The following is an 18977-nucleotide window of genomic DNA, read 5'->3' as shown; positions in this document are numbered from 1 at the left end:
AGAAAAACTAGCATCCAGCAATTAGTGCCCAGAGAAGATGCTGCAGGAAGCCCACAAAAACACAACCTAGCCTGTTACCAGGCTTCGATTCCTCACAAGCAACCGTGCAAATTGCCAGATGGTGACTTTAGGGGCTTCTCTCCTAGGGCAACCCAGCTTTCTCTGTGCACAGCCTGGGAGGATGGAGAGCATGGCAATTGTTCCAGAGAGCAGGCACCTAAAACTCCACCAGCTAGGCCCTCTTCTGGCCCTAACACTTAGGAATCAAATTCCCTCCCTTGGGAACCAAAAAAAAAAACAACAAACACCTACAGTTTAATGTGATAAAATGTTTCATACTTTCCAGTAACTAAATGAGTAGGAAATGGAAGAATTTCCATTCTGGAAAGTTAAGGAATTGTTATTAGTAAATGCAAGTAGTGCTGCAGAGTTTAAATTTCTGAGGAAGTCTGTGTTTATCTTGGGGAAGATAGTAGATCTGATCTGTTTTCTAGATTTTTGTGGCCCTGATGAAGTAATATTTTGCAAATGTTGTTTACAGTTTCTGTCTTACAGTACTATGCCATGCTATGTGTATATATATATATATATATGTATACATATATCTCCTTAACTAGACATTGTATAAGGAATCCATATAGGATGTGAAAAGCTAAAAATGCTTTTGCAGAATATACATTTTACTTTGCCAGTAAGTATCTGACATAGATAAGAGATTTATATTATGTTTTTATGGTTATTTTTTTACTTTACAGTCACAGCCAGCAGGTTTAAATGACAAAATTTTAGTTAAAGCACAAAACATGCAGCCTTCCACATGAAGAGTAGTATGATAAACACAAAATGCTTTCAAACGATCTTAATTTTGCCCAATTTTAAAAAAGGACACACTTCATAGCTGTAGAGCAGCACATGGCTAGATGGAAAGAAAATTCCACCAACTATTTTATCAGCTGGCTGCCATTCTCTGTATGTGAGCCAATAAAAATGGAGAATTTTATTGAGAAGCAATAATTTCCTCTATATCAACTCTTGCAAGCTCTATTACATCAAACCCCAAATGTGCTCACAGAAACAAAACACCCTTTTAAATGTTTTCCCAAGATATGATGCAGCCATTCCATCTATCATTTGGACCCCACTATTTTAACCAAACATGCTCATATCGAGGAGGCAGAGGTCTGAGCTGCAGATAGCACAGCTATGCAGAAGGACTACAAGCTTTGTAAGGCTTTACATAATTTGTTTGTTTGTTTTTAATTTTGGGGCTCAACATAGTGAGCTATCTTGGATGTGCTGTAACACAGCTCTAAAAGGTAATGGCAGGAAGAGCAAAATTTTATTGAACAGCTCTTGTTACACAGGGAAGGGATGTGAAAAGGTTTTCAACACAGGAAGCCAAAGACACCCTCTTGACCAGAGGCAACACTTCGAACCTAATGAAACACAAGTTAGCTGACTAGAAGAGCACCTGCATATTCCCAGAACCATTAAGCTGTTGGTCTCTGGGACCTGACCATGTGAACCAAAATGGAAGTAAATTTTTGGTGGCTTTGGAAGGCATTAGAGCGGGCCTGCAACCATTTATGCCTTTACTGCAAATGCTGATGTGCTAAATTTAAATAATCTCCCATTTTGCAGTTGGCTGAGATGGGCAAGAGGCTGTCTCTTTGACTTTGGTTTCATCTGACTACAATAAATGAATCCATTCTTTGTTTATATATATTTTTCATCCATACAAAGCTGCACTAACTCTGCAGACACTCAAAGGCCTCTGGAACCCTAGCTGAGGAGTTTGGTGGAAGACAAAGCTGTGCTGACTGAAGCTGACTGAACCCATGGAAACCATGAAATGACCCAAGTCAGTGCCAGGCAAATGTTGAGTTATCTCACCTGAACAACTTCATCCAGCTCTTGTTCTCATTCTAACTGCTTACCACCAAACTACCCATCAGGAAACAGTCCCAAACCCTGCCTGGTCCTGGAACTACATGTCAGTAGCTGCTCAACAGCCAAGATGGTGGGAAGTCACACTATGTCCTAACAGGAATGTACCCAGGAAACGGAGCCTAGGCTCAAGACTTTACACCTGCTTTGATTTACCAAAGAGTAAACCCTAAGTCAGCATTCTTTCTTTGAAGAATAGAGGCAAGGACACAACTTTTTTACAATATTTGCGGTCAAATATCTATCTCCATCAGAAAAACACCCTCAAACCCGGGTAAATATGCAGCAGGAAAACATGTCCTTCTTTGTCTTTCAATCAAATGTTTTTAATGCAGCTGAAGCAGTCATCAATAAGTGAACATTGATCATAACAGGAGAAAGAAAACAGCTGTGGACACCAATATGAACAGCCATGCTGTATCACCTCATTTAATGATCCCCTGCTTTTGCACTTGATATTTACCTCTTTGAAGGTGAGTCCCATCCCCCAGTGATACATCTTTCTTTCTTCTTCTTGCAGACTCAATATACATGTTAAGGTTCATTAGTCAGTTTTCCCCAGTTTGTCTGCAGCTGGCATTTCTGTATAACAGAAAATGAGATAAACCATACAGTGGCCCCAAAATGAAACTTCCAGCAGTATATAAGCAGAGTAGTATTTTGTTTTCTCAAGGGTACCTAGCCTGACACTGGGGACAGGGGATGGAGTCCTATCACTGGATCCCTGATCTGTCTTTACAAAGACCCCCAGTGATTGATTTTAAGAGGTGCTGGCTCTGTTTTAGCTTGACTTTGAGCCTCTATTTCCTGGTGAAATAGGTCTCAAGGAGCACTGGCAGCCTCAGTGCTGTCTCTGCACTGATCATTGTGGGTAACTGCAGCGCCACTGGCAGGAGAGGGTAAGCAGTGGGAGTGAGAGGAGCTGCCATCCTGTTGTGCCTGGGAAGAGAGAGATGAAGAGGAGGTGCTCCAAACACTGGGCTTGGGTGTTGCTTTCTCTTCCCTTCACTAAATTGTGCCAGATTTACACACACGGTGTTCTGAAGGAAAAAAGTTCAAAAAATTAAAAATGAAAGGAGTTTCTGCAGAAAAATGTTGAAATGAAATATTCTGGCTTTTCAAATGTTTCCATTATGTTCTTGACTGAAAACATTGCTAGGAATTTAACCTAAAGCCTCAGATAGTTTCAGTCAATCCAAACCTGTATTTCAGGGAATAGAGATACCTAACATATGTCAGTGCAAGGCTGCTGACCATTTTTCCCAACAGAATACTGGAGCTCTCATATGTCACTGAGAGCTTAGAGTATAACAAATTTCTTTTTGTTTTTAGCAATTTCCTTTAGTGCTCAGTGAATTACCCTGTCACACATTCAATAACTTGTTTTCATATTGCTACAAGCAATTCTGCCAGATGAAATTAATGTAGTAAAGTGTATTCTCGGTTTTTATTAAGCTCTCTTGGCTGAGGAAGTATCAATATTTAGTAGGAAGATGGGGGAGGGAATGTAAGCACAAAGGTTTCAATTTTCTCTCTTGTATCTAAAAAAAAAAAAAAAAAAAAAAAAAAGTTTCATGAATGACAGATCAATTCAGATGACTGGCCAGATTCTGCTGAGTACCAATTGCAATCACAAAAATTTCAGGCTTCTTATGCTTTGAAGTTAACAGAGCTGGCACAGGCAGTACTATAAAAAGAAGCAAATAACCTGAAAGAAATGTAAGGGCCACAAATACTGTTTAATGATGTGACTTTGGAGACGCCTATGTGAACAAAGTAATTAAAACCCAGGCACTAGGGAGAACAGGAAGAAAACTGAGAAGCAGTAATTAATTTAAAATATTATGATGCTTCTCACTGCAAATTTTCTGATTTTCACAACACAGCAGAAGCTCAAAGTAGTGCCTTGTACCTTCAAGATGCTGATCTCTGCAGGATATAGACACCTACCCAATAAAGTATATATAATAGATGAATAAAAGAAACAATTGTTTCTACTTCAGCATGATGGTGTGATGGTGAACTTTGATGGCATCCTAGTAAAACACATAACATTTATTGCTGTGATAAACTGCTCTTGAGGGAGTGATTTCCCTGCCCTCCCAGCTGGAGCTGTCGTGCTGCAATGACAGAGTGGGTAAGGAAGGGACGGAACAATAGAGAAGTCAAGGAGCTGGAGCCTGACCTTAACAGAGTGGGTGGCATTTGCTGCAGTCCAGAAAAGCAAATAACTCACTCAAAGGTGATAGATTTTACTGGGGAGTGGAAATAACAAAGCTGAGAAATAAAGTGGAGCAAACATGCTATGAAAGCATATTAAAGTAATTGAAGGAGGGATTTACTTTTCAATGGATTCAGCTGTTCAGGGGAGAGAGAGAGGAAAAGCAAAAGAGGGGTGAGAGAACAGAGGAAAGAGGAACAGAAAAAGGAAAAAGAGAGAAGAATAAAAATGGGGAAAGAAGGAAAAAATGAAAAAAAAAAAAAAAAAAAAACAAGACTCACAACTGCAAGGTGTTCTTGATTAAATGCATCACTCAGTGACACGTCCAAAACACACCAACCCACTTCATGGAACACCTCGCCTGACAGCAAGGGTGTAATTGAGTAGTTGGAACTGGAAAATTTGTTTCTGTTTTCCCTTTTTGAGACTAGGGTCTGCAGGGACCTACGGCCTACAGGAGCAACATCCTCTGTGGCCTCCATCTCAGTCAAGAACATGCAGGAGCAAATCCAGCAGAGGGAAATTTGTTAAAACTTTCTCTTTTTGCACATGCATGTGTGTAGAGCAGCTACCTGTCTGTTTTACTCATTCTTTCCCATTGCCCCGTTTTCCTGCGCAGGAAAAAGGCTAGAGTTCTACTCACTGATGTAAAAAAATTAGAGTTGCTGTGGTACTAGTGACTCTAACCCCGTTGCATTTGCTGTGTGCAGATGAAACATGGCTGCAATGTGTACATTGGGAACTTGAAAAGGTGTCAGCTTTACAAAGCTGAAATAAATCAATGACCTGAATGACTAAAGAGTTGTATTGTTCAAGGATATTCCATTTGCTTAGCAAAATATCACAGATTGATAGGAAAAAGTAATCTGATTGAAAGGAGACATGGAAGTTCCAATAAGTTTTAGATATGCAAAGAGAATGAAAGAAAAAAAAAGCATCAGTGTAGTCAAGTTATAAATTTATATATCTCATAACTGATTTAAAAAGGAAGGTAGGAAAATTGATAAAGTATCCATTGTCTATTCTGCAGGGGCTTTTTTTCTAAAATGTATATAATAAAAGATTCTTTCACTCAGTTTGAGGTACTTTTATGGCTCCTGTTCATATTGCACTAAAGTGCTTCAAAATAGAAAGGTATTTAATTTTACAATGTACATTTGAGAAGCAGATGTCTCTTTTGCATCCATGTTACAGCGGGGAAAACGCTACAGAAATATTCTGAGTCGATGTCAGATGGGATATGTACACTGATAAAGCACGATGAAACTGGAAATTTCTGGGTGAGAATGTGATTTGCTGGTCACCCTTTCTCCAGGAATAAAAACAACTGCCTGTTTGAATCCATTATTATTATTATTATTATTATTATTATTATTATTATTATTATTATTATTATTATTATTATTATTATTACTACTACTACTACTACTACTATACAAAGGTGTTGCTGGAGACTACAGATATCCAAATGTCTTTAGACCAGCAGACAGGGGAGAGCTGATGCATAACACATTGATAAGGCATGACAGCTTATACACTAAGACATTTTCAATTCCTAGAGGATAAGGACCATGAAGCAGCTGCTGGCCCCTGCAGAGACTGTGTAGATTCCAGTGCCTTGTGGCATGAAACCTAAAGATGGACTTGACTGAAAAGAATTCAAAGTAGTGTTACACACAATGACTGTCAAATTGTCATAATTTTCAGATTGTTCCTTAGTTGGGGTGATGAAAACCAGGGGCTGTGCTAATGGTCACTGAAGGAGTCATCAGATTAGATGTTTCTAAGCACATTGAAAAGTTTTAACTTCTTTCTGTTCTAGACAGAATGGTAGGGCAGGGGAATTACTCATTAAGTCACATAATTAATTATATGGCCATATACCTCTGTTGTATAATAGTGCCATGATTATTATTTTTTTCTTAAAGCAGTGTCTCTCAAAAAGCTCAGTGGCAACCAGCAGCTTTCTCATCTCACATCCTGCTCCATCCTCTTCCTCCCTAGGCTCTGAGGCAGGAGAACTCAGCCACCAGGATGCTCTGGAACAGGCTGCAGCTCCCCTACCACCAGAGAATGCCACTGTGCCATAGTGCCACTAGGGGTGGTCTCCCCTTCCTCAGTAGCAGACCTGGCCCAAATATCCTGTCTTTAAAGGAGAGAGGGCTAATGTTAGTTGGGACTGGGGGACAGAACATTTGGGGAAACCCAATGAAAGCCAAGGCAAACACACCTGAGAGGTGCTGCTCCCCAGGATGCCCAGAAGCTCACAGCAAAACTCCTTCTCACACCCTTGTCTACACCCTCCTTTTCCCTTACCTGCTAGCTTTGAGAATCCCACTTCTCAGAATATTATCCTACCTTTTTTATTGCAATTACCCTGCAGGTCAGCAGCAGGCTCCTTGTCCTCCACTGAAAAACATAGCGTGGTATGAACAACCTCTTCTGGAGAAGGAAAAAGAGGAGAGATGATCAGAGCAGCACAGAGATGGGATGTTCAGTTCTGTGCAGATCTAAGAGGAGCATGATTTCCAGCTGCAGCAAGACAGCATTTTTATTTTTTGCATCTCTAGATTACATTAAGGCATCTTGTGCTGCAGAGGCTGTGCTAGCAAGTTGTTCATTCATTTGTGCAAACTACAGACACCCACCAGGCACAGAGCTCCTGCAAGACTTTCCCTTTGATCCCAACCCCAAATGATGTGCTGCAGTACACAGCATAGCTTTGTAAACACCATCATTCAAATCAGCACTTTTTCTGTCCAGTTAATATAATTTCCTTTTTTTTAAAAATTTTAAATTCCGTATTTTAAAAATATATGTGCTTACATATATATACATATTTATTTACCAGAGTAATTTCTATTAATGAATCCTTTATGTCTTACAACTCCTGCAGAGCTGATAATTTGTTAGAAAAATTATAACGGAAGTATCCCATGGAAAGCTTTAAAACCAATTTCCAATTTGTTTTTTGCCTTTGTACACAGTCATACAAAGACTTTGAGTGTGCCAGTTGTTTAAAGCAAGTTCTTTTAATCTTTTCCTCTGCACCAGAACCAAATCTGCACCCAGTTTGAGCTGCACCAATAGCTGTGACTACTTAGGTAAGTCATATAATACCGCCTTCTCCAGCAAAAAAAGCACTTCTCTGTGGAAGAAAGACATAAATCTCCCCAGAGAGTACATTTCAAACCTCTGGGATGCTGGATCGCCTGAATGCTTGCTGAAAGCAGACATAAAATAAAGAGCCTGCATTTAGGAATGGCACGGATGGTTGAGGCAGCTCCTTCTCCCCTCCTGCTCAGCTTGCTCTAGGTATTGTTCAGCCTTGGACACACTGACTATCTCAGGGAACTTGTCCTCTCTGATCTGGGCTGGCAAAGTTGTTCTGGGCTCTGGCCCCTCAGCAGGACCCCCTGGAGCAGAGGGTGCTGCAGGTGAGGTTTCACACCTGAGTAAGACACAGCCCCTCCTTCTCAGCCACCAACCAACCTGTCTTGCAGGGGAAGGCTCAGCACGGTGGGGTAGTTTTCCCTTCCTGGTGGAAGGCGGACACATTTCTCTGTCAGAACCACTACACTGCAGCCACTTTTAATATTATTTGTGTGCACATGTTCAGTAGGTCCTTGTGAATGCCACAGTGAGACTGTGATAGAAAGTACATATAAACCAAAATACGCAAAATAAGTAATTTTTCATAATTCAATATGACATCCTTCCTTTAATTTAAACCTAATCAGGGAATAAGAAACTAAAAACAGCTGTAAGCATTCACATTACATCTCTCCAGGGAAACGTACATAAAGTTAGGATTTGTTTTCACCCAATGGAAATGTTGCGATTTCACACAGCCACTCTTTTTGTTTAAGCTGCTTCTTTATTACATTTTCCATAACAGAATTTACAGTCTCCACAAAACAAAAAGCAATTCCATGGCATTTTCCTTGCCTTACCTTCTCCTGCTCGAAACATGAAAAGATTAAACACATAAGTGTTTCTAGTAATCTGGCTATCTCAGCCATAAATTCAACAGGCAGGAAAGATTTTTTTTTTTTTTTAATCGGTAAGATGTGCCTGAAAACTGTGCATGGCCCAGCATGATACACACATTTCCTTTCCTTTCTTTATTTTTTTAACAATTCATACACTAAATAAGCTTTTAGGAAACCACATCCAAAGGCGTTTTAAAACTCTCTTCTCCCACATACATCAATCCTGGCCGGCAGCGCAGAATTAAAATGCGTGGTGAGCTCAGAAACGAACACTTCCAAAGCTTAAAATGTTCCACCGAGCATTCCAGTGGGGAGAGCACGAGGGAATGTGAGCCCTCCTGGCACAAAAGGACACAGCCCCCAAACCAGAATCCAACAATTCCTCAGCTGTTGAAGGGAACAGGGAGGGGCCTGGCCGCAGTGTGAGACAAGCAGAAGCCTGTATCTTCTGCATCCAGCGGGAAGCAATAATCTGATTACAGCCCTCAGCCCCTCTGAAAGCTGGTCACTAATGAAAGTTTCAAGAAAAGTGCTTTGCTGCTGAAGCTTGCTCAGATAAAGCTCTCAGTATTTGGGAACAGCGATGCTTCATGAGTCCAAAGGTAATGCCAGCAACAACCTCTTAATCTGTACATAATAATCAGGCAGAGTGAAAGGCTGACCCAAGGCAAAGTTTAATGATCAAGGCTGGCAATTAGAGCTATTGGTAACAATTAGTTTTTCTGCAAATGTGCTTTCCATGGTGGGATGTGTAACTATTAAATTTCCAGACATTTTAAACTACATTTTTAAAAAAAATATGACATTATCATCTATAAATACTGCATGAGGCCATTACCTGAAGTTAAATGCAGGAGTACTGGCAAGATCTTGCAGAAAAAGGCAGCAGATGCAATTGTGACATTTGGCTATGATCACAGAAAACACAAGTGTTTTCTTCTTTGAGTACGGGAGGAACTTGGGGAAAAAGAAATGTCCCTCACAACAAAAGAGTTTGCACATGACCTTGTAGAGGAAGGAAATCACAAAGTTACAAATTGGCTCTCTCACCTGAGAGCCAGTTGCCAAGAGTGGTGCTGTCCAGGTTTAGAGAAGGACAGACACAGGTCTTGCCAGAGTAATCCCCCAAAGCAAGTACCTGCTTAAGTTAAGACAAGCACATAAACAGGCCCCCAGTGTTGTCCTTTGAGATGTGGGAGCCCAGGAGTGTGATTTCCAATACCTTTGGTGCAAGGCAGGGGGAATTTGCAGCCACTGACTTTCAGGGGGGCATCAAACATGGCTGGATGCTCCTCTCCATGCCTGGAGACGCTGGCTCTTCAGGTTGCAGCCAGATTATACCAAGGCTTTGAATTTCTGACACACTCAGGGCAGAGAGTGGGGGATGAAGACGTCCCTCACACTTGGCAGCACTAGCAGCACCCCACTGTCCTGTGTCAGTGTGATGAAATCCTCCTGGAAGCCGCTGGAGCAGCACCGTGTACCTCTTACTATGCACCTGTAATAGTAATGTTGAAACTGAAGCGTTGACATGCTTTTCATTAGGACAAAAATGTGATTGTTGGTTGGAGTACAAGAAAGTTGTGGGAGGAAGTGGGAATTAGGCAGTAGAAGGAAAACAAGAGAAACACACCAGCTAAGAAAGGCCTGGCTTTGCCCTGTTTTTAACAATTGCCCAGTCAGTATTTTAGGTTTTATATACATGCATCATAAAACTGGTAAACTTTTCTTTTGTGTTTTTGGAACCTTCTTTAGTCTTTTTTTTTGTCTTTTTTTTTTTTTTCCCCCACTAGCAGAAATTACATATTTAATTCTAAAGGAAAATGAAAAAGAAAGAGAAAAGGAGAAATATGAAAAGTAGGCACTCTAAAGCATATTTTCCAAGAACATTAATATATGCCTGAGGTATACAGAATAGCAAATTTGGACTTGAGGCAAGAATTCATGGCCTCCTAAAATACATATTATCATGTCTTAAAGATATAGTTTGGAAGAGTTAGACTTCTAGTTAGCAGAGACAAAAGCATTTAAAAAATTCAGATAGCACAAATGCATTTTATATATGGTAGTGCATAAGCTGAAAAATACATCTGACCTATATAATCAAATTAAATTATTGTTAAATTAATTTGGAACTTATCAAGGTTCTAGAATTGTTCATTTATACTTGTACATATATATAAAATAAGCATAATCCTGTGTATGATACACAAATATTTATAAGACTTTTTCAACCACAACTGATAAATCAAAGTAGCTTTTCTCAAAAATTCTAATATCCATGCATCTAATATCCATGTAGTTCAAATCAAGACAAGGCAAATCAAATATTATTCACGAACAATCACCTGTACATGCAATTCTTAAGTTTTATCTATTATTCGGACATTCCCTCTCTTGTGGGTGATTGTTTTCTCTGTTTGTGTTTTTCTTTTTGCCTCTTTTTTTTTTTTTTTTAAAGCCTGGAAACTGCCACAGAGAAGTCTGGCAGCTATAACCCCCAGCTAACTACTAGCAAATGCTAACATGCTGTAAAGTGGAACATTTATACAAGATCCATCTGGTGCATACAAGTAGGAATCCAAGATTTAAAGCCATTACATTGTGCATGTGCATTTACACCTTCACCAAAGCTGGCAAAAAGAGTAGATTTTACCCCATGACTCCAGTAGTAAAAGGAGCGGTGTGAAACATGTGCTGACCTACGCTCCTCCATCCAATTGTAGTTATTATATACCGCTCTTTGGCATGTTACATCCCAGGCTTCATGCCAGGAGTAAATTAGTTCAGTCCTGAACTTGCCTATCAGAAATTAAATAGTACAAGAGTGAAACATGCCTATAAAGGATTAGAGTAGCTGAGCGTTTTCTTTTGATCAGTCGTGCAGATTTAAAAAGGCAGTCCACCGGGTCTGGTAAACCCAGCAATACTCCCATCAAAAGGACGTCTCAGTTGACTCTTTTTGCCATAACCGAACAGTAAGGAGGGAAAAACGCCTTTGAGCTGTTTGCTATTCTTCGTGAAGCTTAGACTTCCCCAACCATTTGCCCGAGTTTTTAGTCTTTTTCCAGTCGGTACATTCCCAACCCCTCAGGCAAGACAGACCTGGGCTTGTTAGCAATATTTTGCCTTATATTTATACAGGAGGTATATAAAAGAAATATGCAGAAAATAAAGCATGCAGAAATCAATGACAAACATAACCAGCATCATCCTGAGAAAGAGGGGGAAAAGGTTGAAGGGAAAGGATACATTTACCAGAGAAATTCAGGTTCCCTTCGGAAGCAAGCCCCGATGCTTAAGGCATTCACTCGTGCCCTCTGCCGTCTGTCCCGGCGAATTCCAGCGCAGTGAGCGTCTGTCCCGCAGGAAGGCAGCTGTCCCAAAGCTCTCCGGGCTGGGGGAGATGCCGCGCTGCCACCGCCTCGGTCCAGCTGGCACAGCCTCGGTCCGGCTGCCAACGCCTCGGTCCGGCTGGCACCGCCAAGGTCCGGCTGCCAACGCCTCGGTCCGGATGGCACCGCCTCGGTCCGGATGGCACCGCCTCGGTCCGGATGGCACCGCCTCGGTCCGGATGGCACCGCCTCGGTCCGGCTGCCAGAGCCTCGGTCCGGATGGCACCGCCTCGGCCCGGCTGGAGGCGCAGCGCGGCCCCAGCGCAGCGCGCCCTGGCAGGCTCTCTCCGCTCGGGAACACGGCCCTCTCCTCAGGTCACTTCAACACCAGGTGGCACCAAATAACAAGTTTCAACAGCGTGCCCCGGTTTGTTTTGGTTTCTGGTTGTTTTGGGGTTTTTTCTGTAAATTGGTGAACAGGTCTCACAGAAATGTGTGATAGACACAACAGACAAAAAATCCAGAGAGACAAACAAAACCCCGCAAGCAAACAGGTAAACCCAAACCAAACCCCTAACAAAGCTCAGAATGAATCTGGAGTGAGTTCACCAAGAGCAATGCCTTCCTCTAAACGGTGATGGGGAGAGATGGAGGGGCAGACAGGCACTCCCGGCGTTACCTGCCTGTGCCTATGCTCATGCCGGGACCTGACTGCAGTAACTATCTCAGCAGCTCACAACAAAAACACATTTCTCCTGGATAACTGCTACAAAGTCACCAGATTTCTGGCTGGGGCTCTCCTTGCCACCACCATCTGATAAAACTGCTCAGTCAGATCTTAACGTGCCAAGGAGAGCAAGGCCAGTATTTTGAGGAAAGAGAAACCATGTTTTTGGGGCAAGTGCACATGGGACATGTTGGAGAACCAGCAGACGTGGTTTGTACCCTGCACTTTCATTCTTGGCAAAAGCCAAAGTGCAAACTTTACCTGCTGGGCACAAAAATGGGTCATGCACACAAAAAAGGGTGGCGCTTTCTCTCCTGCAGGATATTGCTTAGAAGACCAATGGCACAGGAGGCTGAACTGGTTGGTTTGCTTTTTCATAGAATTATAGAATAAGCTGAGTTGGAAGACCCACGAGGATCATTGAAGTCCAACTCCCGACCCGGACAGAACAGCCCCAAGAATCACACCATGTCCCTGAGAGCATTGAAACAAACACTCCTTGAACTCTGTCACACTTGGTGCTGTGACTTCCTCCCTGTGAAGCCTGTTCCAGTGCCCAGCCACCCTCTGGGTGAAGAACCTTTCCCTAATATCCATCCTAAACCTCCTCCGGCACAGCTCCATGCTGTTCCCGCAGTACTGCCGTAGGTGACTTTCCAAACTAATGGCAAGGAAAACCTGATTACACAAGGTTAATACAGTTATTTTAATGATTGTCTTTTACATGTGCAGGTGTTCAATCTGCTACCAATTATTTAATTTCATTTCCTTTGCAGGATGCAAAGGGGAGCGATTGGAATTTAAATATTCACATATTCCAAAGGACAGAGGCTGCTCATAAACTCATAAGCAGAAACTTAACCCTGAAGCTTTTCCAGGTTCTGACAGTAAAAGAAATTCAAGGTGCTGTTAGAGACTGCCAAACGGATGAAGAATGGATATCCCAGCCGAGTTGCTCTCCCACAGGATGAAAACACAACCTGTGGTTACCAGCTCTCACAGGACACACATCCCCATTGCCTCAGGGCAGTGCAACAAGGAAGGCTGGGCAGTGGGAGGCAGAATAAAATACACATTATCTCTAATAATATGGCTGTTCGTACTATACACACACCCTGTATATTGTGCTATCAAACTAACCCTATGGACAGATTCACATTTATCCAAATGTAAGTTCTCCAGGCAATGAAAAGTTTGGAGTGTGATTGGCACTGTCAGAACAAGCAAAGAACCAGCACAAAGTCACACATGAGCCACCTGTCTGATCAGTGAAAAAAAGTTGTGTTCAAGTCAGGCTTTAACTAACTAATAAAAAAAGTTTCAAAGAAGAACTAATTTTGAAGTAAGTCAAACAGCCTGTTTAAAAATATCAGTAAGGAAAGTCAGTTCTAGATTTTAATACTTACCACTACATTTTGAAAATGAAGTTGTCCAAAGCTGATTATATAAACCCCATTTACTGCCTTCTCATATTGTAATGAGGTGCAATTTCTACAATGTGCTTCCTGTGATGCCTCTCCTTTCTTATTTACACTGCTGGGGTACACTTTAATCACACCTATCAGAAACTCTGCTAGCTGGATGTCTTCAGACTGTCAACTAGGCCATGAACTTAAAATTTTATTTTTTTTTAATCTTAATGAGTAATCAGGCAGGATCACACCTTGAATTTTGTGTTCTTAAGTGGCAGAACTGGCATCCTACCCAAATTCAGTAACATTAGGAGTGTTCTCTCTCTCCACCACTGGAGAGACAACATGCCCTGCTGTAACTTCCTTCCTTTAAGCAGAGGTTCAGGAAGGATGGAAGGAGTGATGCAGTTCTGCAAACTTTGAGCTTAATACCGGCAGGTCAGGATCACTGTGATGATGATGATGGGTATAAGAAATTGAACACCAGCTTCACTAAATTATAACTTTTTTTTCCTGTGGCAGTTGTATTTTTCTATGGTGGTCATTAATATCTAAAGCAAATCATTATTTAGGTTACATTTTTATTTTTCACAGGGTGAAAAAGTTTAAATAATCTATTTTCCTTACTAGCCCAATTTCCCACTTTCATGCTCTCAAACTGCCTGGCTCACCAACAAACAAATTCAGCTCTTCCTCCATCCACACATAGTTCCATAAAAGACAAATTAAAATAACTAAACATTGCTTACATGGGTAGAAGGTGGCAAGATTTGACACCAATCACACAAGATGGAGAATTGGGAATCAGATTCCTCTGATAAAAGATCAAGGGCAAGTTCCTAAAAAGTCTGACTGAAAAGTTCAAGCAAATCAAATAAAGAACTTTTCTCAGAGAACTACATGCATGAATGTGACAAGAACATGTTCTTGCGTATTATGTGAACTTAGATATTTTCAGTGTGTTTGCCTCTGAGAATTAAAAAAAATGCTTTATATTCTACAGAACCTTGCTATAACTTCTCATTTTTCTTTATAACCAAACCCAACTAATTTTCAAGAGACGGATGCTTAATAAGATTTGCTTTGAGAGCCCTGAAAGCCCCTGATATATTTAATCCATAAGATCTCACATGATGGATACAGACTTTATATTTTCCTGAACCGTATAGTCTTTCTTTACCTTTTAATCTTGTGCAGGAACACCTTCTCCATCAACAGGCAGCTACATTACACTTTACACTTTATGGACTAACCTTTATTCACAACCCCTTTTTGTTAGAAATCTCATTTCCCCGGGAAAGCCATCACGGAATGAAGTTCCTCAGCATTCTGACCTCCCCTCCCACACACATCTAACATACTTTTAACAATGATAACAGACCAAGGGCAGACAGTTCCAGGGAGCTGGTATGGGGAAGAATTATCCCCCTCATCCATAGCCACCCCAAGCAGAACCAAGCCTTGGGGTTTAAATTTAAGACAGATCCCAGACTCTGAGCAGCCAGTGTCAAAACAACCTGTAAATGACATATAACCCCCTCAAAGCATAAACTGGGAAAATAAAACCCCAAAGGAATATGTGATGCCTACCAAAGTGACTTTTTAGAAAAATCATTACCTAGTGATTAAGCGTGACCAGCTAGGGATAAGTTGTGGTCACTCCAAGGCTGATTTATTCCTCCTCAGAATCCACCTTTTGTATGCTGTGTACAGTTAACAGCACTCATATTTTTACCTTTTCAATGCCTTGGGGGGTCTGGGTGGTGTTCTCTGAGTTTTATATATGATAGGACAGTGATAGAATGGAATAGCAAATAAAGATAAGAAAAATTAGCAGATCAACTATGCTTAGGTTTGTTTTCCACATTGAATTAGGCTCACCAGCAAGTAACGTGAGAGCAAAAAGGAATCCTTATCCAACAGGAGAACTTATGAAGTTATTAATTTTGTTAGATCTACCATGTAGAATTTAAGCAAAGAGCATTGCAGTAAACACTGTAGGAGTATTCAAACCACAAGAGTCTTCACACTTTGCATCAAATCCAGCTTTACAGAATACAATTAACAACAAATTACTTTCTTATTGGATAACTAAAAGAACTGGCAAAATGAAGACCAGGATTTAAGTAAGCCTTCCTATGTTTATTAAATTGGTGATAAAGCAAACCCAAGAAATTTAGTGCAAAGAGCTTTCAATCATGAATTTCTCATGATGACTTTATAAATGCTGAATGCTCACCACGTGGAAGTCAATTTGCTGCTTTGCATGCCAGTTATTTTCAGGGACAGGTTTGCCAAACTGTAGAAGCTCTTTTAGTGACAGCTTATCTTTCAGGGTACAAAAACAGTCCCTGAATTGTGCTAATGTGCTGGTACTGACAAAAAGCAATCTGGTAACACTGACTCAGAATTACAGAAGTTCAACAGTGAGGAGCAGCATTGGCAAGAGGGATTAAAAGGATGTAAAACTCAATCATTTTCACTTGAGTTGTGAATCCCAGGGAGATAGTCTCATCACAGCACAACAAAACCAATAAAAATATGTAGGAAACAAGGACTGGTTTTTTGAACTGGTTAATCAGCTCTCTCCCTAACAAGTGTGCCTCAAGAAATGTGAAGAATGCTTATGCTTGGGTTGTCACCCTGTGTACAGAAAGGTTTCTCTGCAATTTTTTTTGAACTATTAAAATAGAAATCATAAGCCAAAAAGAGCCATGTCAGTCATCTAGTGGGAAATCTGCTGCAAATGTATGTCACACAGGCAGTTAAATTTTTATGCTAAGATATATACACAAAAGCCAGATGAAACTGTTTGTATACTTTACAAAGGTGTCTTGCAAATACAATGATTAAATATTTTAATGAGAAAGGCAATGTGTTCTTGGATGACCCTGCTTGGGCAGGAAAGTTGGACCAGATGAGCCACTGTGGTTCCTTTCAGCCTAACCCATTTTGTAATCCTCTGTAATAAGTCCTGATTAATTTGGTGGTGAACAGGCTTAGGGCAACATGTAGAATTTATTAATTTTATAGAAAAATTTACATAAGTGCACATATGTCAAATTATTTTCTTATTTTCCATGTGCTGGGTATATCTTAAGCTTAACGAGTGCCAAGGCTCCTGAAGACAACAGTAAATTGCTTAATTGCTTTTGCTTTAAGCAAAATTGTCCTTTTTCTTGGGAAACTTACTGTCAAAACATGCTGAACTCTACTAGTTCTGTATTGAAGAGCTGAATAATGTTTACCTAACACTCTCCTGTCAGGTCTTGCTAATACAATCAAGAGGCTGTGCAAAGAATGTAAAGTAATAATTCACTTTTGGATATTCTGAACATGATGCATTTAAGTCTCTGTTGAAGCAGGGAGAGTCTGGAAAGTATTTTTGATGATGCTTTGGATTAAATTCTCAGTCATGCTAGTGACCAATGAAGACTGCATAAGAAGCAGCTGAGGACCTGTATATTATATTATATTATATAATATAATATATAATATATTACATATATTATATACTACATAAAAGATACCTTGTAAAGATGTATATTATTTTCAAACCTTGGAAAACAGAGATCTACTGTTGTACAGATTTAAATGCAAAGTTAAAAGCTCTGCAAACTATTTACAGTGATAACAAGAAACATGCAACAATGACGTAATCACCTGAGTGCCTTTGAAGGAGCTACCAAGACCATTGGTCATGGAAACCAAAATATGGTCCTTATTGACTTGAGGACCACCAAAAAAAGCATATAAAGACATCATTTTATGACTTGTTTTCCTATTGAATTAGCATGTATAAATATTGAAAAATAAGACAATATCAGAGTAATATACTTAACTGTAGTGACCAAGTGGAACGATGTAAAAAATATTCATTACAAGCTGTATACCCCAGCAAGAGAATTATTATTATCCCTGTTCAGCTTCTGCTCTGAAATGAAAATTGATTAGATGAAATTAATTTTTCCACAAATAACATTCTTTGTAGGTTTTTCTGGATTATGGTGCTAATAAACTACAACAGTAAGTGGTCTCCTTTAGTAGTTAAAGCTTGCTAAAAATCAGCTGCACTGACATATGTTACAAATAAGACCATGTTATTTGTATCTGTTGAGTGTCAAGTCTAATATCATTCAAAAAAAGGTTTCAGCTGTGATTTTCAGTTTTGTAACCCAAAAATCTAGGGAGCACTCTTTCTCAATGTCAGTTATGAATGCAACCTGTAGCTCATACACATAAGACACTGAAGTTTTGTCTTGTTTTGAGTGCAGAATAAAAGTCTGAATTTAAAAGCGATTTCAGTAAAATTCCTCTTAATTAATTACATTAAAGAAACAGAGGCAGTATTTTGCCTAGGGCCCACAGCATACTCAACCCAGCCCTTCCAGCAGCAAGGCATGCTGTCTCACTTTGCATGGAGAATGCTGCAGACTGTGGAAATGCTCCTCTCATCATTTCCATCCTCTGACAGAGCTGTGTCTGCCTGAGAGACAAAGACCTATTTTTTTAAAATATGTTTCAAAGGGCTGCAGAATGCAGTGTCTGCCAGCAGCAGCAATGTTTGGGTGAAACCTCCAAATTTCTTGTGTGGTACATACATAGGTGTAATTAACAAGTCTTTACAGTCTTAATCTCATGAGACATGAAATACCACAGATACCAATAGCTCTATTAACACCAGTGGATTTGCTAACTATTTTGTACTATCCCCAAAGCTGGTAGCATTTGCTATCGGTAGCTGTAGGATTCATAAAGACCTGAAAAAAAAACCAGCTGCAGTTCTGCTCGGGAGCTACAGCCCTTTACATGTACAAAACCTTTGTAAATCAACTTGAAGTTACCAAAGGACCATGTAATTGAAGCTAAAGGTAATAATTCCTTGGATGAAAGAGGCCAGAGGGACAACTTCACAAAAATAAAGCAAATATTTAAGAACTGTAACTATTACTCTATGTTAGTTATTAGACAAACAAATCCTCTTCCTGTCAATAAACATCTAAAATGACCTCATTATTACCTATCAACAAATGAAGAGGTCCTGTTGAGATTCAAAGGCAAAAGACTTTTCAGCTTTTATACCCCAAAACTATTCCTGGCAGGTAAAGCAGGTGGAAGAACATCACTGTGAAATGAAGTGTGACCAAGTGCTAAGAGTCATTCAGCTTCTATCACAGCATCTGCAGCTTTCAGAAAGCTTTCGGTAAAAATTCCTCATCAGGGGCTCCAAAGGAAACTGAATTTTCTGTTCATACTTACTGTTCAGAAACAAATGGTGGCATACATAATCACTTGCCACAACACAGAGAAGTCGCTGTTCTTCCAGGGCATCTGGGCTGTGAC

The 18977-nt window shown here is 40.3% G+C and overlaps 1 long non-coding RNA gene across 2 annotated transcripts; it reads right to left on the bottom strand.

Moving 5' to 3' along the window:
• Window positions 1–2263: 2263 nt before the first annotated feature.
• On the bottom strand, window positions 2264–18977 carry LOC131579339 (uncharacterized). 2 transcript variants are annotated; one of them, XR_009277677.1, is made up of 3 exons: window positions 18894–18977; window positions 6527–6610; window positions 2264–2529 (listed from the first exon to the last, which is right to left on the bottom strand). It is a non-coding gene; the product is annotated as an uncharacterized LOC131579339 (long non-coding RNA). The 2 variants fall into 2 exon arrangements; XR_009277676.1 differs by lacking the exon at window positions 18894–18977 and adding an exon at window positions 11419–11595.

This window comes from Poecile atricapillus, chromosome 4 (genome assembly GCF_030490865.1).
Source record: "Poecile atricapillus isolate bPoeAtr1 chromosome 4, bPoeAtr1.hap1, whole genome shotgun sequence".
NCBI classification, from domain to species: Eukaryota; Metazoa; Chordata; class Aves; order Passeriformes; family Paridae; genus Poecile; species Poecile atricapillus.
Note: the sequence above shows the minus strand (reverse complement) of the source record. Positions and strands in the feature narration are given on the sequence as shown.